General features: G+C 45.1%; 1 protein-coding gene and 1 long non-coding RNA gene across 4 annotated transcripts in view; one reads left to right on the forward strand and one right to left on the reverse strand.

Moving 5' to 3' along the window:
- Positions 1–9,765: 9,765 nt before the first annotated feature.
- On the reverse strand, positions 9,766–11,919 carry LOC116087012. The gene is made up of 2 exons (XR_004117222.1): positions 11,787–11,919; positions 9,766–10,325 (listed from the first exon to the last, which is right to left on the reverse strand). It is a non-coding gene; the product is annotated as an uncharacterized LOC116087012 (long non-coding RNA).
- Positions 11,920–16,553: 4,634 nt separating this feature from the next.
- The window catches only part of Cystm1 (cysteine rich transmembrane module containing 1), a 57,288-nt gene continuing 49,677 nt past the window's right edge, over positions 16,554–24,164 (forward strand). For 2 of the 3 annotated variants that reach the window (XM_031365392.1, XM_031365389.1), the window contains exon 1: positions 16,577–16,745. The gene's annotated coding sequence lies outside the window, so the exon portion shown is untranslated. Of the gene's footprint in view, positions 16,746–24,164 lie in introns of all 3 variants that reach the window. The other variant, XM_031365390.1, reaches the window with a different exon arrangement.

Here is a 24,164-nt window from a genome sequence, read left to right on the forward strand (position 1 = left end):
GGGAGGGAAGGAGGGAGAGAGAGAAAGAGAGAGCACATAATACACCATACACATACCTCGTATATTAATAAATACAATTTAAAAAGAATTATTAAGGGGCTGGTGAAATGGCTCAGTGATGAAGAGCACTGACTGCCCTTCCACAGGTCCTGAGTTCAAATCCCAGCAGCCACATGGTGACTCACAACCATCCATAATGAGATCTGATGCCCTCTACTGGGGTGTCTGAAGAGAGCTACAGTGTACTTATATATAATAAATAAATAAATCTTTTTAAAAAAGAATTATTAGATATCCATATGGAAAACATTGCAATTCAGTCTTAACCTCACACAATGCTTAAAATAGACCCAACTACTGACTGGTTTGTGGTTTTTTTTGAAGTTTTTTTTTTTTTGAAGTTTTTGAATGGGCTCCAGCTAAGTTACTACTGAAGCATGTGTGAAGCCTTGTGTTTGATTCTTAACAGAAAGAGAAAGACAGGGAAATGAACACATAGGCCACACACTAGAAACAACCTTGTACTATCTGTTTGCACATATTTGTGGGTGTGAGCAAGTGCAGTGCAAGTGTGCGCACACACGGAGGCCAAAGGAAGACTCTCTGCTTTATTCCTTTAAGATGGGTTCTCTCCTTTAAATGTTTGTTTGTTTATTATGTATATACAGTGTTCTGCCTGCAGGCCAGAAGAGGGCACCCAATCTCATTATAGATGGTTATGAGCCACCATATAGTCTCCCTATGTAGATTATTAATCTGGCCTTGAAGTAACAGAGACCCTCAGAGGCAGCCTGGATCCCCAGTGAGTTATATTTGTCTATTTGTATGTTTCTTGTTTGGTTGGTTTTGGCTAGTTGAGTAGCTGGCAAGCCTGAGTGATCCTCTGGCCTCTGCCCTCTATAGAGCTGTAATTACAGGCATGTGAGAGACCAGGCAGTTGTTATGTGGGTGCTGGGAGCAGAACTCAGTCCTCATGCTTCTGCAGTGAGCACTCTTAACTGCTGAGCCATCTCTTCAGCCCTAAATATATATGTTTTCACAATAGATTTTTATTAAGTAAGAAATCTTACAATTCAGAGTACTAAGACAATCAAATTAAAATGTGGATGAAAGAGTTTAACAAGTCCTCAAACTATATCTAATAAACACATGGAAAGTTTCTCAACATCATTGGCCATCAGAGAATCATACATTAAAATTCCAATGAGGTAATGATGTAATACTATGCACCAATTAGAATAGATAAGTTTGTTGTTTGTTTGTTTGTTTTTAGACAAGGTTTCACTATGTAGTCCTGGCTAACCTGGAACTTGCAAATCTCCCTGCCTCAGTGTCCCAAATACTGGGGTTTAAAGGCAACTACCAAAGTTTGGAATAGCTAAACTTTGAAAGACTGAAAATGTCACATGCTTCTAAGCCCAGCAATCAGGAGGCAGAGACAAGTGGATCTCTGTGCATTGAACACCAGCCTGGTCTACATAGGCCAGCTGGGATGGCATAGTGAGATCATGTCTCAAAGAAAACAAACAACAACAATAATAATTTAAAAAAAAGAACTAGAAGTCACATGTATTGGTAAGAATATGGAACAATTAAAATTCTAGCGTAGTAGCTGGAGTGGCTTTGCCAGAGGAGCAGAGTTCAGGTCCCAGCACCCATCTAGGGTTATGTTCAGCTACCTGTAACTCCAGCTCCGGGGGATGCAATGCCTCCAGCCTCTGAGGGCACCTGTACGCAGGCACACATACCCACACAGATATACATACATACACATAATTAAAAATAAATGTTAAAGTTAAAAAAACAAAGAAAGGGCTGGAGAGATGACTCAGCAATTAAGAGCAATGACTGCTCTTCCAGGGGTCCTGAGTTCAATTCCCAGCAACCACATGGTGGCTCACAACCATCTGTAATGAGATCTGATGCCTTCTTCTGGTGTGTCTGAAGACAGCTACAGTGTACTCACATAAAATAAATAATAAATCTTTTTTTAAAAAGAGAAAGAAAGAAAGAACAAAAGGAAGGAAGGAAGGAAGAAAGAAAGCTTGCATGTTGCTAACAAGAGAGTGAACTAGTCCAGGAAGGTCAGGGCTACACAGGGAAACCCTGTCTTCAAAAAACAAAAACAAAAACAAAAAGGAGTGTGAACTAGAACAATTACTTTGGGGAAAAGTTAGAATTCCTTATAAAACTGAACATACTCTTTTCATAAGCTCCATAATAAATATTCACTAAGAGAAGGAAGAAAATATCTGGTCGTACAAAGACAGGGATTGTCAGAGCAGCTTTGCTCGCAATATCCCAAACTGGAAATGGCCCAGGTATCCATCAACAGTGAATAGATTATGGTAGATTCCAACAATGGCTTACCATTCACTAATAAAAAGGAATAACAGACTGACAAATGCTACAACAAGAGTTTGTGAGTATGCTGATTAATTCTGTCAAGTTGACACAAACTGGAGTTCTCTGGGAAGAAGAAACCTCAATCGAGGAATCGCCTCTAATAGCTTCTATCTGATTGGCCTGCTGGCATGTCTGGAAGACATTTTTTTCACCTTTGATTAATGACTGATGTGGGAGGCCACAGCCCACCATGGGTAGTGTCACTCCTAGGCAGGTGGTCCTGGGTTCTATAAGAAAGCAGGGGGAGCTGGGCACTGGTGGCCCACGCCTTTAATCCCAGCACTTGGGAGGCAGAGGCGGGCAGATTCTTGAGTTAAAGGCCAGCCTGGTCTACAGAGAGAGTTCCAGGACAGCCAGGGATACACAGAGAAACCCTGTCTTGAGGAAGCCAAAAAAAAAGAAAGAAGGAAAGAAAGAAAGAGAGAGAGAAAGAAAGAAAGAAGAAAGAAAGAAAAAGCAGGATGAGCAAGCTGTAAGGGAACAAACCCTAAGCAGCATTTCTCCATGGCCTCTACATTAGTTCCTTTTTCCAGGTTCCTGCTTGAGTTCCTGCTTGAGTTCCTGCCCTGACTTCCCTTAATGATGGATTGTGACTTGAAAATGTAAGCCAGATAAATGCTTCGTCCCTATGTTGGTATTGGTCAGAGTTTTATTACAGAAACAGAAAGCAACTAATATAATGAGTGAACCTCAAAAACAGGCTACGTCAAAGAAGCTAGACAGAAGACTGCATGGCAGCATGTTTCAGCCAACATCCTAAAACAAGCCAGACTGAGGGAGGGAGACAGAAAGAGTCCAGGAGACCCTCTCTCAACAAACAAAGCAACAAAATGAATGAGCTGTAACAGTAATAAATTCTAGTGGGAAAGAAATGTCATATTAGTCCCTTTCATAAAAGGGACTAATGAGGGAAGGGCTGTGATTAGCCAGCCAGGGAGAAGGGCGACATCTGGGCAGTGTGTGATTGGCCAGTCAGGGAGAGGGACAACATCTGAGCAGTGGGTGTCAGCCAGGAGAGGGGTGACATCTGAGCAGTAAGTGTCAGGAGGGAGCTACCCATGCAAAAACAAGGTGGAGTGCATTCCCACCAAAGGGTATTTAACAAAGGCCTGAGCTGGAAGTGGCACACATGCTTTTAATCCCAGCACTCGGGAGGCAGAGGCAAGTGCATCTCTGTGAATTTGAGGCCAGCCTGGTCTACAGTGCAAGTTCCAGGTTATCCAGGGCTACACAGAGAAACCTGTCTCAATAAACCAAAACTAGTGCTGGAGAGATGGCTCAGCGGTTAAGAGCACTGACTGCTCTTCCAGAGGTCCTGGGTTCAACTCCCAGCAACAACATAGTGGCTCACAACCATCTGTAGTGGGATCTGATACCCTCTACTGGTGTATCTGAAGACAGCTACAGTGTACTCATATAAATAACAAAATAAATAAATCTTAAAAAAAAAAATCAAAACCAAACCAAATAAAAAAGGACAAAGTCCTGGATCAGGAAGAAGTTTGGTGAATCTGAAGGCTGTAGTAACTGACCAGGAGGATCAGGCAGAGAGAGAGGGAGCAAAAGCCAGATCCTACAAGAACTGATCAGCCCTGATAAAGACTTAGAATTTGAAAATGTAAATCCCTCACAGTCTAGTGAGCAGATAGGTACATCTAAGAGTCAAAGGTGTTGGGGGCTGGTGAGATGGCTCAGCGGGTAAGAGCACTGACTTCTCTTCCGAAGGTGTGAGTTAAAACAAAACAAAACAAAACAAAACAAGAGTCAAGGGTGATAGCAGAGAGTAGCCAGTGCTGCTTCTGAAAGGCCTTCACAGAGGTGACATTTTACGTGACAGCGGGAGAGCGGGAGAGCCTTCGAGTGGGTGGGGTCTTTCCAGTGGAGGGTACTGTGTCTAAGATGCCCACAGGTATGAGGCCACCTGGACCATTCAGAGACCTCATATGTTGTATTATTGAAGTGCTTCCTGCAGGAGACAGGGGGCTTTGCTCTCTCAGCCTAGATCCTGCAGGGCATGGACACCCCCCTCCCCAGGGGAAGGCGGGTGGGGGGACTCTCAGTCTGGGAATCTCAGAGTGAGGTTATACGTCAAGCTAGATCTCCAGTCTAGGCTGGCAGAGAGCAGGAACCAGGGTGTAGTGTGAGAAGGCCTGAAGGGGTGGAGGCGGGGCCTGGGGAAGTGACAAACTGCCAGTCATCAGTTGGCCCCTCTAGGTTGAGGAAAAGAGCTGCAGAGTTTTCGGACCAAGAGAGTATAACTGCCAAAGTTGATGTGCACCTGCGCCTGAGAAGGGCTGGTCACACTGGGAGGTCCTTAGGCTCCAAACTCTGGATTCACACTTTGGATGGAACCCAAGAATCCACATACATAAAGACGTGCAGGAAAATTTGGCAGGCTACGGAAATATTACTTGAGTGGTGTGATAGATACAGGGGATTTGTCAAAATCCATTAACTGTGTGCCTTAAAAGGTGTGCAACTGCCAGGCGGTGGTGGCGCACGCCTTTAATCCTAGCACTTGGGAGGCAGAGGCAGGCGGATTTCTGAGTTCCAGGATAGCCTGGTCTACAGAGTGAGTTCCAGGACAGCCAGGGCTACACGGAGAAACCCTGTCTCAAAAAACCAAAAAAAACAAAAACAAAAACAAAACAAAAAGGTGCACAACTTACCAGAAGATCAGATCTGCCTCAGGAAGAAAAGAGTGAAGCAGCTAAGTGTGGTGGTTCGTGCCTCCTCAGATACAGGTGGGCTCCATATCTGTGGCTGCCAGCCTCTCCAAGCTCCTGGAGTTGGAGGCAGAATGGGCACACTCTCATCTGGATTGAGGCTAAAGTGGCCAGGGAGCCAGGTAAAGGCAGCATATATAAGACTCTGGATGTGACATTAACAAAGGTTGTGTCTCTACTGCTGCAGCTGAAGAATAGCGATTGACTGGCCCTGGCCACCCCACATCACAATGGCTCCTGATCATCTTGTGTAAATAAAATGGGGGTACATTCCTGTAATTATAGCACTTGGAAGGTGGAGGCAGAAGAATCAGAACTTCAAAGTGAGAGTTTTAAGATCAGCCTGGGTGCATGAGAGCTTGTCTCAAAAAAAAAAAAAAAGTTGTAGTACTTCATTGTTGGATCTCTTGGTTTCTTTTTCTTTTTCCTTTTTTTTTTCATTCTTTCAGCAATGAAGTACTACAACTTTTTTTTTTTTTCTGAGACAGGGCTTCTCTATGTAGCCCTGGCTGTCCTGGAACTCACCCTGTAGACCAGGCTGGCCTCAAACTCAGAAGTCTGCCTGCCTCTGTCTCCCAAGTGCTGGGATTAAAGGGGTGTGCCACCACCACCCAGCATACTACAACCTTTTAACCTGTGTGGTGTGAATGGACTGAGCAGAAAGTTCCAGGGGCCGTGGAGGTTGAACCTGAGCCTTCTAGGTGGTTGGTCCTTTTGTTATTCCCAGTTAACAGATGAGGAAATCGAGGCTCAAAAATATTAACTTAATGTTTCTGGTCCCGAAGTGAGAACGTAGGGGACCACTGCCCCCTGGACACTCCTAGCCTCACATAGCACATAGCACTGTGTTCCCTCCCCCAGAATAGAGAGAAGCCACAGGGTAAGGTGTGTGTGTGTGTGTGTGTGTGTGTGTGTGTGTGTATGTGTGTGTAAGCCATGCTCCTGATTCCCAGAAGGCAAGGAAGTCCTCCTTGTGTGTGTGTGTGTGTGTGGTTTGACTGGCTTCCTAGGAGAAGATCCCAGAGGAGTTGGAATTTGGAGCCTCATGGTGCAAACAGAAGTAGAAGGCTCCAGCCAGCAGCACTTGTCTGGATCTTCTAAGAATCTCGCAGCAGTGCCACATGCCGGTGCTTTATCCAAGCAACAGAAGGAGGTGGTGGAGGCAGCCACAGCAGCAGCAACAGCAAAGCTGTCCCCCTTGCTCCGCAGTGCTGTTTTGCTCTGATGAAACACACTGGCAGATGGTTGTAAAGTTACTATCTTGAGAGCTGATAGAACTGGGATTTTTTTTTTTTCTGTGCCAGATCTCATTTCCTTCTGAAACAATTCTTGTAGTAAACAGAGGTTTTCTGATCTTGTTAAGATCCAAGGATGAGATTCCTTTATATGTTTTTTTTTTAAAAGATTTATTTATTTTATGTATGTGAGTACACTGTAGCTGTCTTCAGAACAGGGCATGGGATCCCATTACAGATGGTTGTGAGCCACCGTGTGGTTGCTGGAAATTGAACTCAGGACCTTTGGAAGAGCAGTCAGTGCTCTTAACCACTGAGTCATCAGTCTCCTCCTTTATATGTTTTAAGTATGAATATTTTCTTGTGGAGTAATGATCTGTTGATGGTGTGGGTTTTGTTGCTTTGTTGTTGTTTTGTTTTGTTTTTGAGAGTGTTTTTTTCTGAAGCTCAGGTTGACCTGGAACTGTGTAGCCTAGGCTGGCCTTGAGTACTGCTTGCTGGATAATTCTCCTGCCTCAGCTTCTATAAAGCTGGCTTATAGGCATGGGCTAGAACATTTGGCTTGATGCAAATGTGCACAGAGATAGATAGATAGATAGATAGATAGATAGATAGATAGATAGATAGATAGATGTGTGCACCTGTCTATATATATGTACACTCTGTGCATGCAGGAGCCCTCAGAGAGCAGAAGAGGGCATCAGATTCCCTGGAACTGGAGTTACAGGCAGCTGTGAGCCACTGTGTGGGTGCTGGTGACTGAGCCTGAATCTTCTGCAAGAGCTGGCAGTGTTATTAAACCCTGAGCCATCTCTCCAGTCCAAGGTGGTGGTGGTGTTTTGTTGAGGCAGGGTCTCATCATGAAACCAAAGTTAGCCTTAAACTCCATATATAGTCAAGGCTAACTGAACTCATGTCCCTTCTGCATCAGCCTCGAACAGTGCTAGGATCACAGGCATTCTCCATCAAGGCCAGCTGGAGCTATTCTATCGGTGGCAGAAGCTATTCTGTGTCTCCCCTCTATTTTTCTCTCCAAAGGCCAGGATAGGAAGATGCCCTGGCACCACCAGAGACCAACTCCAATTACAGACCACCCTGGATAAACCTTTCATGTTCCCCTGTTGCTACCATCTTTTGACAAATGCGCCAGCAAGAATGAAAAGCTTGCCAGGTGTGGGAGGCCCCAGGCAGAGGCGACATGGAAGGACCAAGAAGTGGGTAGATTGTGACTTGCAAGAGATTGTGACTTATTTTGAACCAAGTCTTGTGTGCTGACAGCATAATGATCATTATTAGGACCTCAGATATAACACGAAGCCCGCCCTAAAGTTAAATTTTCCCTTTTAGATAAGCATGGCCTGTCAGCCTTGTGTAAAGTAGTTCTATGCCAACCTCCTCCACGCCATGGGGCTGGAATGCTCCAGCTACTCCCTCCCAGTTACCATTCCCAAAGGCCTTTGCTTCTCTCTTACCTTAGTCTCTCTCTCTCTCTCTCTCTCTCTCTCTCTCTATATATATATATATATATATATATATATATATATATATATATATATATATATAATCAACCTAAGAGACTGGGTGGTGGTATGCATGACTTTAATCCTAGCACTCAGGAAACAGACAGGCAGATCTCTGTGAGTTTGAGGCCAGCCTGGTCTACAGAGTAAGTTCCAGGCCAGCCAGGGCTACACAGAGAAATCCTGTCTCAAAACAAAACAAAACCAACTCAAGAGATATAAGCAGTTTTCTTCTCATATTTAGATTCAGGGATCCAGTGGACATGGTTTGACCTCAAACACTGGAACAGATCTGTGCTAGGATTATGCTGAGCGGATTTTGTCTGACTATTACAGTATTTTGAAACTTGGTTTTGCTTTTTTTTTTTAATTAGATACTGTTTGCTGGGTTTTGTTGAAAAGAAAGAAAGAAAAAAGAAAGAAAGAAAGGAAGGAAGAAGGAAGGAAGAAAAGAAAGAAAGAAAAGAAAGAAAGAAAGAAAATGGGAGTTGGTGAGATGATTCTGTGTATAAAGAAATCATTTGCTACTGGGCAGTGGTGGTGCACGCCTTTAATCCCAGCACTTGGGAGACAGAGGCAGGCGGATTTCTGAGTTGGAGGCCAGCCTGGTCTACAGGTTGAGTTCCAGGACAGCCAGGGCTACACAGAGAAACCCTGTCTCAAAAAAAAAAAAAAAAAAAAAAAAAAAAGAAATTACTTGCTACACAAGCATGAAGATGAGTTTGTACCCCACATAAAGATGATCAGAGTGGCACACATTGGTTATCCTAGCCCTTCTACAGTGAGATGAAAGGCAGAGATGAAAGCTCATGGGCCAGCTAACCTGGTGTGCACAGGCAAGCACCAACAATCCCTGTCTCAAACAAGGTGAAAGATAGGAACTGACAATGCGGGTTTTTCTCTGCTCTGACCTATACACATACACACAGAGAGAGAGAGAGAGAGAGAGAGAGAGAGAGAGAGAGAGAGAGAGAGAGAGAGAGGAGAGAAGAAAGGGGAGAGGGGTATTACAAAACCTGAGTTGGATGGTAACACTTAGGAGACAGAGACAAGAAGATCAACATGGTCAGCCTGGTCTGCAGACTGAGTTCAAAGCCAGCTAGGGATAAATAGCAGGACCCTATCTTAAAACCACCACAACAAATCAGAGAGCGTGGCCACATGGAGCCATGTTCCCCTGGACAAATTGCTGGTACTTGAATAGAGTAGCTGCCTCCTTTGCCTGAAGCTTGTTCTCCAGTTCACTGTAGTCCCCTCCACCCCCAATCACCTCCATCTACAAGCTAGAAGAATGTTAAAGCTAAAGGCTGGTAGGGGTCTATGGATCTCAGCCTCAGCCCTGCCACTTAATTTCCATGTTCCTCTGAATATGATTTGCCTTTCTGTTTTTTAAGACAGGGTCACATGTATCCCAGGCTGGTTTCCAACTCATTATGAAACCAAGGATAGCCTTGAACTCCTGATCTTCCTGTCTCCGCTTCCCCAGTGCCAACAGTTCATTTTAGCCACCACAACTGGCTAAAATATGTTCCTTGTTGCTACATTTCTTGATATAACCCCTGGCACATGATTATTACTCTGCAAATGTGTTGGATATGTGGATTTAATGTCTCCCTGACTTCACCCTTAGTGTGTCCCATACTAAATTATCCTTAGTTTGCTTGCTTATTTATTTATTTATTTATTTGTTTGTTTTTGTTTTTCAAGACAGGGTTTCTCTGTGTAGCCCTGGCTGTCCTGGAACTCACTCTGTAGGCCAGGCTGGTCTCGAACTCAGAAATCCACCTGCCTCTGCCTCCTAAGTGCTGGGACTAAAGGCGTGCGCCACCACCGCCCGGCCCTTGGCTTATTTTTTAAATAGAAATGCAAAGGAACTGATGGGTTTACCTTCTTTAAAAGGTTAAAAAGCAGGAAGATGTTTCAGAGTCGTTGGGACTTTACTGTAGTCAGCTGAGACCAGCCCAGGAGAAAAATGTGCTCTCCTCCAGGACTGGCTCCTCTAAGATCACTATCAGGATGCCCGGCCACGTCAGAAATCAATGTTTCCGAGGGTTACAATTTTAAATGCATGCATTTATGTGCTGCCCCTTGAGAGACCCGGATGTTGAACAAACACACTTAAGTGCTCCTTGAAGTGCCTTCCTTAGAAACTATGCTTTCAGGGAAGGATACATTTCCATAAAACCAAACGCCAGTCCATTGCTCTCAGTGGCTTGTCTTAGAGTGCTGGAGTTGCCTCCCCATTGGATGTCCTGTTGCTGGAACACCAGAGAAGGTGAGTGATTCTTAAGTGAATTGAAGCCTATTAGAATGGTCTATGACCTAAGCCTTCTAGAATTTTCAGTGGAGAGATGGTTATAGTGTTGGTGGCTTGTAGGGGTCAGCACCTACTTTTGGCTACTGAACTTCTGCTTTCCTTGGGAAGTCATTTCTTCCTCCTGTGGAATTTGAGGAGAATTGAGTTAATGTCTAGCTCCAGATGAGAAGCCAAGGCTTCACACCCCTGCCTATAACCACGCATTCAGAAGAAAGCCAATTCCGCATGCCATTCAAACCCAAGATTTCATCCTTGAGCTTTCCAGGTGCTGTTGAAAGCCTTTAGTCTACGGAAACTTCCAGCTGGGAGAAAGTCCTCAGACACTGAGAGACTGGCTGCCTGAGTAGTCCTGAAGACACTGGGAGGAAACAGGGAGAGAACCAGAGAGGAGATTCCTGCTGGATCCAGGTACAGCTGTCGCTCAGATCAATGTTTGGACATTAGGTTTCAGGCATCCACATGTTATATCACTTCCACCTAAAGTGATTTGACTAGTCCTTCAGCATTTGCAGCAAAGGCAGTTGTGATGTGAAGATCGGAATTTGCAAATGTAGATAATAGGAAGGCACGAAGCCGATACTCATTGCTCAGATGAAGACCCAGGGCCGGAGGCTGACAGCAACTTCGAGTTTCTCTCCTTCACACGCACTTTAAATTCCACGGGCTAGGAAACAGTATTTTTGGTTTCGGTTTTGGGACAGGTACACAGGCCGTATAGCCCAGGTTAGCCTTAAACTTCTGATCTTCCTGCCCCCACCTCCAAGTGCTGGATTTACAGGCGTGTGTTACCAGCCTAGAAGTGATTTCCTCCTCCCCCCTCATTTCTTTAATCCTACTTCATAGAGGGAGACTCTGGCCATTCTTCCCTGAGTTTTGAACACGTCTGGTCACATTCACATCTGTCTTTTGTCTCCCTTGGGAGTGGGAGTGGCCCTGAAATGAGCCAGGTCTTGGTAGATTTCTCCTGGACTTTAAAATTGGCTGTGCTTGACTGAAGAGAATTTTTCCAGCATTTCCTGTTGGCCTTGTAAACTCCAAAAAGATGTTCAGTTTATGTACCTACTGACATTCACTAATAGGGTTGCTGAAAATGCTGTTGTGCCAGGCTCCAACTCCCATCCGGGACCACCAGGGGTGGGGCATGCTTTCTTTTTTGGGCGTGGTAGCTTCTAGCTACCGGTCAGCCCTTGATCCCTTTGAGGCTGAGCCTTTGCCACGGTGCTACAGACCCAACCTGCATTCTGCTCCCAAATGTTTCTTCACAAAACAATGCATTCTGTTCCCATTTCCCAATTCAAGGAAGGTGGGTGGTTCCTTCTCATCTCTGTACTCCCTCTTCTGTACAGCCTCTTCTGCTTAGCTCTTAATAAAACACTCATTGGGCCCCAGGCTTTGATTCCATAGATTTCTCAATCTATCCTCAGGGTTGCTGTAAAGCAATTAACAATCTTATCTCCATTTTTATAATCTAGGGGATGATTGCTCAGCAGTTAAGTCAACTGGTTCTAGGTCACATGGCCAGTAAGTCACAGTGTCCCACTAAAATTATGTCGTTCCAGACCCACACACCCTGGGTGCCTACCAGAAGAATCCATTATCTGAAAAACTCCTTTACGATCTGTTCGGTGTCTCTTTTCCAGAACTTCCTGGTTTTTACAGTCTGCTTATGTTGGTCTTCTAGCCGTCTACCACTCTTCTGTCATCTTTGCTTATGTGCTGAACCACTCATCCACTCCTTCATCCACTCAATAAGGAGTCCATCAGGCTGAACTTACATCATCACAAATCACAGTTACCTTTGCTTATGCCTTCATCTGTTTATTCATTGAGCCCCTGATGCAGATGTGCTGACACCCAGAATACGCACTTTTACGAAGGCTTTGGTCTAGACCCTCCCTTTCTTAGAAGGTACCTTAACCCACATAATGGGCACGGTGCTCTTTCCATGAATAATGAGGGCACAAAGGATATGGCAGTTTATAATTCAGTTTCACTGTGGCCGGGGAATTCCCACACTGCCAGGTCTTCCAGTAGGTGTTAGATGTCTGGAAGACCCAGCCAGGGTAATTAGAAACTAGCTCTTTCCTTCTCCTTTGGAGATGGGGTCTTATATATTCCAGGGTGCTCTGGAACTTGCTATGCATCTGAAAACAACCTTGAACAAGAGTTCCGATGTTTCTGCTTCTATTTCCCAATTCCTGGGACTAAGGGTATGTACCACCACTCCCAGTTTTATATGGCACTATTTACTGTTTACGTCATAGAGTCTTATGTAGAATCTCAGTCGGGGCTTCATGTATGCCAGGAAAGCACTCTACCAACTTAACCACACTCCCTAGTCCAAGAAGCAGTTTAGTTTAAAAAGGAACTGTTCACTGTGAATTCTCTATAGCTAGGATGAACTTTGGGTCCGTCTGTCTTTATATCCTAAGTGCTGTGTTTACAGGTGTGTACCACCATCCCTGGCTTATGTGGTTCTAGGTCAGATACTGGGCTTCATGGATGGCTAGCCAAGCATTCTATCCACCAAACTACATCAATACCTCCTAGAATGGTTTTTGCAATAGGCTTTTAAAAGTGTGAAGTCTCGCCGGGCGGTGGTGGCGCACGCCTTTAATCCCAGCACTTGAGAGGCAGAGGCAGGCAGATTTCTGAGTTCGAGGCCAGCCTGTGGTCTACAGAGTGAGTTCCAGGACAGCCAGTGCTATACAGAGAAACCCTGTCTCAAAAACAAAACAAAACAAAACAAAAGTGTGAAGTCTCTGGGAGAATAGTTCAGTGATAAATCAAAAGTTATGAATCTGGGTTTTCTGTGCCCTGGGAGTCCCTCCGAATTTACAGTAGTCTTGTGAGGTGAGTGGTACCCTCATTTTACTGAGAGAAGCGAGATTTGCCAAAGTTCACAGAGGAAGAGACCTCAGAGCATAGATTCTTTTCACAGACCCATGCTGCCTCCGTAGTCCTTGGATGACAGCTATGAACGAACACATGTTGAAACTTCTGTGGTTAGTGGACTTCCCAAGAAATATGCTTTACCACACTTCTTTTTTTTTTTTTTTCCTTCCAGGAACAGAAACACACCCACTATTGCTATTGTGAAGAAATCCAATGAAAGTCCAGCAACTTCTACACAAGGCCTAATGTTAGCCTGTGACATGGTCAAATCTGAGAAGAAAGGCAGACAGCTATGCCACCCGCCGGCCACATCACTGGTTCTTGGAACCTGTCAGCAGCAACCCTGAGTTTTTCTACTCACAAGCTAGCAGCTCCTTCCATCATCAATGGAGGTAGAGTAATGAATGTTTTGCTTTTTCTTTGATAATGGTCCCTTCGCTGTGGCCCTACCTACTCAGAAAAAGGGAGGAATCAGAGGCCATACTGAAAAGATGCCCTATTCTTCCCCAGAACAGCCCTCCTATGTCTCTGCCTTAAGCAGACGTCTTGAAGCTCTTCTCTTTCAAGGTCATTATACTTCCTCCTCATCTCCACCTTGCTCACCAGAGTACAGACAGGAGACATGTTAGCAAGGGCCTAGAAATATTCCAGACAAAAAGACAAAGCCTGTATCAGTCAGGGTTCTCTAGGCGAACAGAACTGACAGGACCACGTTTTGATGAACACTGTTTGGATGCAGTTATGGATCCACCCACATCTACTTTTCCTCCTGCTTCATAGTTCTGCATAGTGGCTCAAACCACATGATGTCCCAGAATAGTTTTGGGGGTACATTTGGATGACCTTTAGTCCTTGGAGGCTTGTGCACAAGGCAGCTCTTCTCTGTCAGCCTATCATGTGGCCTCGAAGCCCACGTCAGCTGCCACAGGTGTGTGTGTTGTCATCTCCCACAGCCCGTTTCTTCATTCCTTTCATTCCTTGCAGCCTCTCAGATGTCCTGTGATGCTTTTAGCCCACCTTTACTTCCTCTTCCCTTTCATCACTGCCAAAAACACTGCCCACATCTCCCTTCCTCCAGGCCCCAGGGTCCCTCAGAATTCACTCTGACCCAACTCTCTCCCCTCATCCCAGCTCTGACTTGTTGTCTAGTTGTAGGTCTTCTCGGCTCTGCCAGACACCCCAGGCCTGCCTGCTTTGCCCTGTACCCGCTTCCTCCTCATTGTTCTCCTCCTGGACTCCTCTTCTTCCTTCCTTCCTTTCTTCCTTTCTTCCTTTCTTCCTTCCTTTCTTTCTTTCTTTCTTTCTTTGGTTTTTCAAGACAGGGTTTCTCTGTGTAGCCCTGGCTGTCCTGGAATTCACTCTATAGACCAGGCTGGCCTCGAACTCAGAAATCCGCCTGCCTCTGCCTCCCAAGTGCTGGGATTAAAGGCATGCACCACCACTGCCTGGCTCCTTTCTTACTTTTTTATTAAAATAAACAAACTAGGGTCTCATTCTGCAGCCCAGGCTGACCTTGAACCTGTGATGACCCTCTTAGCTCACACCCTTTCATGCTGGAATTATAGTCCAAGGCTCCTGTTTTCAGTCTCTTTTCTCCTTTAGCTTTTTTTTTTTTTTTTTTGGCTTTTCCAGACAGGGTTTCTCTGTATAGCACTGGCTGTCCTGGAACTCACTCTGTAGACCACAGGCTGGCCTCGAACTCAGAAATCTGCCTGCCTCTGCCTCTCAAGTGCTGGGATTAAAGGCGTGCGCCACCACCGCCCGGCCTCTTTTAGCTCTTAGTAAAGCCGGGGTGCTTCTCTGCTCTCCACAGCTGTCTTTCTTCCATGTATGTACTATTAACAAAACAAAACACAATATCTAAATGTAGAAGCTAGGATGTACTAGTTGGTAGGGTTCTTGCTCAGCATGGGTTTGATCCTCAGCAAATAAAACCAGGTACAATTTCACTCACCTGTAATCCTAGCACTTGGGGTAGAGGCAGGAGGATCAGAGATTTGCCATCCTCAACTACATAGGGAGTTCAACCTGGGAAACATGAGATCCTGTTTCAAGATTAATTGATTATAATAAATAAAATAAACTGAGAAAATGGCCTGGCGGTAGTGGCGCATGCTTTTAATCCCAGTACTCTGGAGCCAGAGGCATGTGGATCTTGAGTTTGAAGCCAGCCTGGTCTACAGAGTGAGTTCCAGGACAGCCAGAGTTCTTGCTCTTTTCCTACTCTTTTACACAAAGAAACCCTGTTGTGAAAAATGAAACAAAACAAAACAACAGATATGAACTATGGTCAGGCTACCTATGTATTCTTGATTTTTCCAATGCTATATATCTTAATCAGCCTGCCTTTAAGGATACTCAGTAGAAGTTAGTTGTAAATTAACTTCTTGGTCAAAGATCCTTTTGTGGGAAAGGCAGGGACAATAGACAGAAAACCTCTTTTAGAGGTTCAGGGAGTGGGAAACTAAAGCTGAAGTGGAAGTCAGCAACAGTGAGGCCCTTTCCGGATTTTCATCTCATTTGTTTACATTTTCACTATCTATTTGTTAAGACTGGGTAGTGACAAAGGTGTAAAGATACCAGTATAGCAATCAACTCGAGGAATTCGGACCACTTTCTCCTTTCTAGGCAGGTTTAGGGAGTCAGTCTAGGTTTGCACATGCTTCACAAGCATGCAACCACTGTAATACATATACATCCCACCCAGCCCAGAAAAATCAGTTTCCAGCCGGGCAGTGATGGCGCAAGCCTTCAATCCCAGCACTTGGGAGGCAGAGGCAGGTGGATTTCTGAGTTCGAGGCCAGCCTGGTCTACAGAGTGAGTTCCAGGACATTGAAACTCTGTCTTGAAAAAAACAAAACAAAACAACAACAACAAACCAGTTTTCAAAATGAAAAATTAGGCTTTTTTTTTTCCGAAGTAGAACTAGGAAGCTTGTTATAGGGTGTTCTCCGGGACCGGTTCAGGAATTTCTCTCCCTGTGGCAATAGGGGACTTGAGGAACAAGAGGTCTTGGTCTGGACATTGGCCCTACCCTTCGTATTCTTGCCATTAGTCTCGTTACATTCTCATGCATTGGTCACACTACTGCGGCAAGGTTTATGGGAAGTGCAATTTAGTTATCAGCCTCAGCTCTCATCCCCTCCCGTACAGCAGCTCCATAGAAGGCTCCTGAACCTAGCAGCGGAGGAGAAGAGGCCAGGCAGCAGCCGCTCACAGCAGCCCCACTTGCTGTGTACCGAGCTGGTCCTCAGGGCCCCTGCCCTTCTTCCCAAGCTCCCATCTTATCGACGTGGGGCGGCGATGCTCGCAAGGACCCGGAAAGAAACTCTAGATATAGCCCGGGGACCGCAGGGAACTAAGGGACAAACAAGCTCAAGTCCCTCAACGCGGTGTGGGGACCCGGAGAGGCGGGGGGGGGGCGGGGCTCGCGCTGTGACGCCGCCCTCGCTGGGTTCCGCCCCCTCGCGCGTTGCCAGGGAGATCAGGTGACTCCCGGCTTCCAGCCTTGGAGGCTCGGGTGACGTCAGGCGCGCCGCTGCGGCTCAGTGGCTCGCGGCAGGTGCGGCGCTGTTAGCGTAGTCGGGTCCAAGTCTTCTTCCGTCCAGACCGGGTCAGCGAGCGGCTGCTTCGTGGAGCTGAGAGGTGAGGGCTCTGGGGTCGGAGTGGGGCGGCCAGCCCGGGCTAGGGCGTAGTGAGACGCGGGCGGCTGCGCGGGGAGAGCTGGAGGGACCCGCGGAGCGACGGGTTGGGGCGCCAGGCTCCTGAGGGGAGAGGACCCCACCGCTGCGCTGCCATCGCCCGGCGTCCTGGGGCGGACTGAGTGCTTCCCGCAGTCGGCTGCGTCCGCCGCGCTCTGGAGTCCGCGGGCTGGGAGCGGAGCGGGGCTCGCCCCACCCTGTCTCCAGGGATGTCGGCGGAAGCTGCTGGATTTCTTCGCCTTAGGCTGCGGTTTCTGAGGCTCCGCGACCTGGCTAGGGTCGAGCTGGCTTGGGAGTGGGAGCCCGGCGGCGGAGTGAGCCGGTGTTGAGTAGGTGTGGGCTCAGGGAACCCCTGCCGCTTGCTAAGGGCGCAGGATCCGAGGGTACACCTGTTGAGGAGGTGACACCGGAAAGGGTTTGGAGTGAGGACAGGGAAAGGGGGGTACCTCAGAGGAAAAAGACCCGATTCTTGAACTCCGAGGAGTGCTTACTGGGCCTGTCTGGGATGGAGAGTTTAGAGCATGAAGTTGGGACCTGTTGGGAAAAAGCTGGAGCAACTAGCTGAGGCATTGTATGCTCTAGGGAGCCATTAAGACGACGACAGGTTTGGGGACGTGGGAACATTATGATAAGAAGACCTGAGTGGTTGGTGAAAAGAGATGACAACACTTGAACTCTAATATATTTATAATAAACTTGGTCGGGGTTCAGGCAGCCAAACTGCCGGTAACATTTCATCAGGTTTTTGTCTTTATTCTAGAAGGGACATACCCAACCGTGTCTTATTTTCTTGCATTCCATTTGACTGGACAGAATAACAGGATGAGACATATATTCTTCCCTCTGTTTGCTTGGAGACTGGAATGTTCTCAGCACATTGCCTTTCAGAGACTTCAGAATGTCTTGCAAAAAAAAAAAATACCCCTAACCCTAAGGTGAAATTCAAACCAAGCTGATTGACAGGAGTTTTAATATGGGAAGTTACTAAAAGGAATTAGCACCAAACTATGATATGGAATGTTGAGTAAAATGTAAATTTTAAGATGGATTTTTTTTTCAGCTCAATTTTTTTTCTACCCAACTTCTCTCAGAGTAAGATTGTTTAACTTTGCTGCGAATGAAGGGTGTGTGTGTTTCTGGTTTTGATTTTGAGGAGATAGTCTTGAACATAGTCTAGGCTGGCTTCTGCCCTCTTACAGCTGAGTCTAAGGCTTTCAACACCTCATCCTCCTGTCTCTACCTTCCAAGTAATGGGTTTACAGGCATACACCATAAACAAAGCACTTAAGCTTTGTTTAAATGGTAGGCTATTTTATTTTGATTTCCTGAGAAGCCCAAAAAGTGTATTTTGGTTTTATAAGGAGGAATGATTTGGTGGTTTATATATTTTTTTGTATTCCCTAAAATATATTGATGCTGTTGAAACATCAAATATTTTGTTTTCTGTAAAGAATCGGAGTGACCAAACCAATTTGTATTGTATTTGCTTGACTTCAGAAAACAAAATTGGACCTCTGGGGATTTTGTACAGTAAAAAACAGTTTAGGGAATTGCTGAGACCTTAGAAGGTGTCCTCAGCCGGTTTATGTGTTAAATGTAGAAACTGGTACAGCACTCTGGAGAGCCTGTCCAGAGTGGTTGAGACAGGGAAAATGAATGGCTTCCAGTCAGCTGAGTGAAATCAGTCTCTGTAAAGGAAGTCCTGAGAGGCGATTTTAAAACACGTTCAACTGCAAAATTGCCATGTGCCTAAAGGCCACAAGAGGGTTCTTTTTTGTTTGTTTATTTTTTATTTTTATTTTATTTTATTTTATTTTATTTTATTTTTTTTTGAGACTGGGTTTCTCTGTGTAGCCCTGGCTGTCCTGGTACTCACAGAGAACCATCCGCCTCTGCCTCCCCAGTGCTGGGTTAAAGGTGAGTGCCACGGAAGTACATAAGTCTCTGCAGGAACCTAAGAATTGTTGGAAATTAGATGCCTTGGCGCACATCATTTTTTTTCCTGTTAAATAAAGTTTTCCCAATTTCTGATCATATTTCAGCTGCTGAACTAATTCCGCCTCCTCTGGAAAGAAACAGGCTTTCCTCCTGTCTTCCCTCTCCCAGTCACTGGGAGCCGCCAGGACAGTTAAGCAGGCTGAGAGCTTTTTTGGAATTTTTCCACTTTCATTCACCCTGGCCACCCCCACATGTTTTCTCATTGGTAGAGAACTTAAAGAGTTCATTGTCAGGAGAAAAAAATGTTAGTGTACTTCCCTAAACACGGGCTGTGATAAACACCAGGGCTGGCCTTCCAACATTCAAGACACAAGGTTTTCCTTACATGGAATGGAGCCAAAGACTAGTGGATGCAGCTCACTGTCAGAGTGCTTGCCAAGCATACATGTGACCCACATGGGGGTCCATCCCAGCATCAAGAAAAAGTTGTTTGGTGTTGTGTTGTGGTAATAATTTAATCTCAGTCCTGGGTTTCTATTCCACATTAGATTTTTTTTTTTTGTCCCAGATGGAAGACACAAAACTATTATATTTATGATAAGCCTTAAAAGTGCTAGAGCTGGGCAGATATTCACCATTTAAGCTATTATGTCTACTTCCCTAGCAATAACCCGGAGTTAGAACTTACCATCTTACATCTGGGCAGCTCTTAAGTCCAACTGGTCAGCCCTCATGCCCATGTTTTCATAACCCCAAGACCCCCTTTCCTCTCTCCACCTTCTCTTTTTTCTCCCAGTCTGGTCTCAACTCAGACCCTAAACCCAGGAACCAAAACTCTACCTCTTGCCTGGCACAGGCCTTTAATCCCAGCACTTGGGAGGCAGAGGCAGGTGGATTTCTGAGTTCCAGGCTAACCTGGTCTACAAAGTGAGTTCCAGGACAACCAGGGCTAAACAGAGAAACCCTGTCTGGAAAAAAGGAGGAGGAGGAGGAGGAGGAGGAGGAGGAGGAGGAGGAGGGAGAGGGAGAAGGAGAAGGAGAAGGAGAAGCAGCAGCTATATGAAATTTGAACTGCTCCAAAGCAGGACATTTCAATTCCTGGATGAGTGTTGTATTTTGAGATGTAGCAATTTTTTAAAAAGAGGTGAAAGTTACAAACACTGACATACCATTTATACTTAGAGGCCTTTTGCCAACCCCAACCCCACCCCCCTCCCCCGGAGTCTTTAGAATTAGTTACAAATCAACCTGTGATCAAGATCTAGAGGCCTGAGATTACATACCTGTTTTTATTTCATGTGCAAATAAATACATGTTTCATTTTCTTATACTCTTTCTCTATTACCACATGTTGATTCTGTCAAGCATTTGCAGTAAACCAGTAACAGGGTAGGCTGTGGGCTGGCAGCTTCCTAGCCAGGATCCTCTGACAGCAAGATTGTTACTGGAAACTGGCTCAGGCCTTACGAAGTTAGTCAGATAGTTCTAACTTACAGCTTATCAGAGGTAGAGAAGTCTGCATGACTGCTCACTACATCGGATAAGAATTGAATAGTTTTCTTTGACATTTTCCAATCTTGTTCAGCCACAGGTCTGGCTGTAGTGAGATTCAGGCCTTGCTGCTGTTGCAGGGACTCTATGGAGCTGTGAAGGTTAGCCTTCCTATTTCTGACATTTGTTGCTTTCTTACCTGAGGGAAATTTAGACAGAAGAGACATCTGTTTTTCTCAAGCTAAGCTAAGTGCTATGTCCCAGTCCTCAAAGCTCCCTACATTTTGTCCAAGGCAAATAATTGGCTTGGCTATAAAATGGGAGTTAGCAATTAAAGACAGCAGGATAGGAGCACTGCATAGGAGTCGACTCTAGCCTCATATGCAAAAGTTCATACCCCCTTGAGAACTGGATAAAACGGGTTCAACAATAGGAAGGTTTTAGGAAATATAGAATTTTGGTACCCAATCTACCAGGGTTTCAAGTTAATATTTTTCTGCTTTATAGTGGAACAACATTTTACCCACATAACCATTCTTGTTTTTTTTTTTCTTAGTATAATGTTCAGTAAATTACAAGAGATTTTTCAATACCTCTACATACACTTTTTTCTTTTCTTTTCTTTTCTTTCTTTCTTTTTTTTTTAATGAGATCTTTTAAAAGATGACAGGGTCTCATCTCAAACAGACTGGCCTCAAATTGCCATATAGCTGAGCCTACGCTTGAACATCTGGTCCTCCTGCTTCTACTCCCAAGTGCTGGGATTATAGCCATGTGACACTATGCCTGGCTCTCAATACTTTTTTGTAGAATGTGCTTTTTGAATGTTTTTTGTACAACTTCTCTGTCTAATGGTAATTCAAGTACATTTAAGGTCGGCTGAGCTCAGCTATGGTTATTTACAGTAGTAACTGCATTTTAAAATTTATGATATTCTAACTCATAGATGTTTGTCTGGGTGTAACCCCATCATAAGCAGAGGAACACTGGGACTGATTTAGGCCTCATGGCCAAATATGTACCACTAGTAGGATCCTCACATTCACCACAAGGGAGGCAAATAGTTTGAGTCTGACCTTTGAGCCACAGACAGCGGAAGGGATTGATAGTTTTCTGAACTCTTAATTATATGGTTTGAGGTTTGAGAGAGTGTTGGTAGCCATGGTGGGAGGACAGTTTACTTTACCTGAATGTACTCATTAGGCAGTAAACTCTTTCTTCAGAGATGCCTGTCATTAGTTCATTTAGTTCCCTGATGACTTGTGCTTAAGAATTGTTACCTAGTCCCGAGAGCATTGGCTAGAAAACGTATCACATTTGAAAACTATCTAGACATGCTCAGTGACAAAAGCAGGGCAGAAATAGTGAACAGTTGAGCCACAGAAATTTCCAGGGAGGGGAAAACCTGGGATGTCCTAGGCGTCTTCCACATTCACTTCAGCATCAGGACTGGAGGCAGGGAGCAGTTGGTGAGGTGTGTGAAGAGCAGATACTTGGAGGAACATGCCTGGGGCAGGGTTAGTCCTTGATGCTTCCCTGATGCCCGGAGTAGCCTCCTGGATACTCCAGCTGCTCTGAATCTCCCTTCACTCAGCTGCCCCAGCCAAGCCCACTGTCAGGCTAATGGCAGCTCCCCAGCAGAAGGCAGCCTCCTCCGCCTTCTAGCTCTGCTGACAGTTGAATCGGGATTGCTGATTCATCAGTGTCTGAGGGTGGCTGTGAAACTACTGGGACCAACTTTTGCAAGTGAAAAGAAGAAACCGAAGGTGGTTCTCATGATTCCTTTGTGTTCCATATGTGTGATTTCTGTCCTATCTCCATGCCTTCCTTGCTGTTTTTTTAAAAATTCGTTTTTTCATCACAGAAAATTTTTTTATGTGTATGCCTGTTTTGCCTGTATGTATGACTGTGTATCATGCATGCCTGGTTGCCCATGGAGTGCAGAAGAGGACATTGGATTCCCTGGAACCGAACTTAAAGACTATTGGGAGCTGCCTCATGGTGCTGGGGATCTTCTACTTTGGGCCCTCTGGAAGAATAGCCACTGAGCCATCTCTGCAGCCCCATAACACTTTTAAAGTGATTCTGAAGTGACTAGGGTAACCACATCTTGTCCTAACTATTTTGTGCATGCCTAGACACTCTTCAGCCTTCCGCCCTCCAATAATCGCATTCATCTTGGCTTTGGGACTGCCCATGATCCTGACCGTGGTCTAGATGTTAACCAAATTAATTAATGTTTGTGGAAGCTAAAACATAAAACTAAAATGACTAGAGGAAGTGCAAATCAAATTAATTGTTGTATATTGTGTGGAAAATAGTGCTAAGCTCAGCAAAAGGACATGTTATAAGGCTACTCCAGCCCCCTTGAACACTGATGTAATTGCGAGTTTTGTCCTTAAAAATGCTGTACCCATGAGCTTTGGCATCAAGAGACATTTTGGAGCCATTAGCCTATTCTTGTCTGACCATTATTAAAGGACTATTATTATTGTTTATTATTATTGTTGTTATTATTATTTTGTTTGAGGCAGGGTTTCTTTGTTCTAGCACTGGATGTCCTAGAACTTGCTCTATAGACCAAGCTGACCTCGAATTCACAGAGATTCACCTGTCTCCACCCCACCCAAGTTCTGGGATTATTTAAGGACGTGCATCATCACCACCCAGCTATCATCTCAGTTTTTAAAACTTGAAAATTTTGGTCTCAGGACTCACATGGTAGAGAGAACTGACCTCCTACAGGTTATCCTGTGACCTCTACTGGCATATCCTGTGCCGTATGATATATGTGTGCTGGAGTGCGTACACACATACTAAATGAATGTAATAAATTTTAAACTTGAAATTTTATTTATAAGGGAAACTATCCTATCACTGCCTTTAAATTGAAAACTACTGTATCAGATGCCACAAATAGACGGTGAATATTATAAACTAAAATTGTACATGATCTCTAAATCATAGTGCATACCCGTTTACCCAATGAGATAACTCCTCCATGGTAAGTTTACCCAATGAGATGACTCCTCCATGGAAAGTTTCCAGGTGGCAGTTGGTGGGTGGTAGGGCTGGTTTGGGTAGGCAGACCTTCAGAGAAGTCTCCTTAAACCCTGTCCTAAAATTTGTGCAACAGTTTGATACTAAGAAAGCCACAAAATGAAGAATCTAGTTACGGAGACTAAGTAGCTAGGTAGCACACAGCAAACCTACCTTAGGAAACTGAGTTAAAAGGGTTACAAGCTCAAGCTCAAGGCCAGACTAGGCTGCATAGTAAGACTGTGTCTCCAAAAAAAAGAAAAGAAGTATAATATAGAAACCTGTCTTTTTTGTTTGTTTGTTTGTTTTTTGAGACAGGGTTTCTCTAGCCCTGGCTGTCCTGGAACTCACTCTGTAGACCAGGCTGGCCTCGAACTCAGAAATCCGCCTGCCTATGCCTCCCAAGTGCTGGGATTAAAGGCGTGCGCCACCACCGCCCAGTGAAGCCTCTGTCTTACTTATTTTTCCCACAAAGCCAAGCTAACGCTCTGGGAGGCTGGGTGGAACCTGGCTTTGCTGATGCTGTGATGCAGTTCCATCCCTTCTCTGCAAGTGCGCCCCTGGTAAACTCAGGTTTTATTTATGCTATTTGTTTCTAGCTTCGCTGGTGCCACCAACTACTTTGAACCCTCTGTCTTTTTTTGCACATCGAGTGTTCTCTTTGGGTGTTAACAGTGACAGAAAATTGTCATTTAGCATTTGTTTCTTCTAGTCTTTATTATCCCTTTAACAATGTTAGAAGGCAGAGTGGGAGAGTGCTGCTGGGGTAGCATCGGTGGTACTACAGGCGTGAGCTGGAATTTACTGTTGTCTGTTAAGAGAGCTACCTGCTGCATTGACAGAGCTGTGGCGCTCTGTGGGTTAGAAAAGTGGCTTTCATGGTGGAGCAAAGAGG

The sequence above is a fragment of the Mastomys coucha genome, unplaced genomic scaffold (assembly GCF_008632895.1).
Source record: "Mastomys coucha isolate ucsf_1 unplaced genomic scaffold, UCSF_Mcou_1 pScaffold13, whole genome shotgun sequence".
NCBI classification, from domain to species: domain Eukaryota; kingdom Metazoa; phylum Chordata; class Mammalia; order Rodentia; family Muridae; genus Mastomys; species Mastomys coucha.